Genomic DNA, 817 nt, shown 5'->3' on the forward strand with positions numbered 1-817 from the left:
CTTAATCTTTACTGGTAATGATGTTTGTTTGATTGAGGAGTTTAAGTGCTCAATGAAGTCTGAGTTCGAGATGACAGATCTAGGAAAGATGAGATATTTCCTAGGTGTTGAAGTTCAGCAGGGTTCAAAAGGCATTCATCTGTGTCAGAAAAAGTATGCTCAAGAAATACTTGATAGATTTGGTATGGGAAAGTGCAATTCAGTAGAGAATCCCATAGTGCCTGGTTCGAAGTTGACAAAAGAAGGTGAAGGGAAGAAAGTCAATGCAACTCAGTTCAAACAAGTGGTTGGTAGCCTCATGTATTTAACGGCTACCAGACCTGACCTTATGTATAATGTTTGTCTCATCAGCAGATATATGGCCAATCCAACTGAAGGGCATTTGTTTGCAGCAAAAAGGGTGCTTAGGTACCTTAAGGGAACTTTGGAGTATGGTGTGTTTTATGAAAGAAAAGGTGCAGTAGAGTTGGTTGCATATGCAGATAGTGATTATGCTAGTGACTGTGATGACAGGAAAAGCACCTCAGGCTATGTGTTTAAGCTGAGTGGAGGTGCTGTGGCTTGGTCTTCAAAGAAGCAGCCTATTGTAACTCTTTCTACAACAGAAGCGGAGTATGTTGCAGCAGCAGCGTGTGCTTGTCAGAGTATTTGGATGAAGAGAGTGCTCAGTCAGTTCAACCCTTCTCAAAGTAAGTCTATTACTGTGTTTTGTGATAACTCATCTACTATTAAGTTGTCAAAGAATCCAGTTTTACATGGGAGAAGCAAACATATAGATGTGAGGTTTCATTTTCTGCGCGATCTCACAAGGGATGGT

Source organism: Fragaria vesca, linkage group LG4 (genome assembly GCF_000184155.1).
Source record: "Fragaria vesca subsp. vesca linkage group LG4, FraVesHawaii_1.0, whole genome shotgun sequence".
Taxonomy (NCBI): Eukaryota; Viridiplantae; Streptophyta; class Magnoliopsida; order Rosales; family Rosaceae; genus Fragaria; species Fragaria vesca.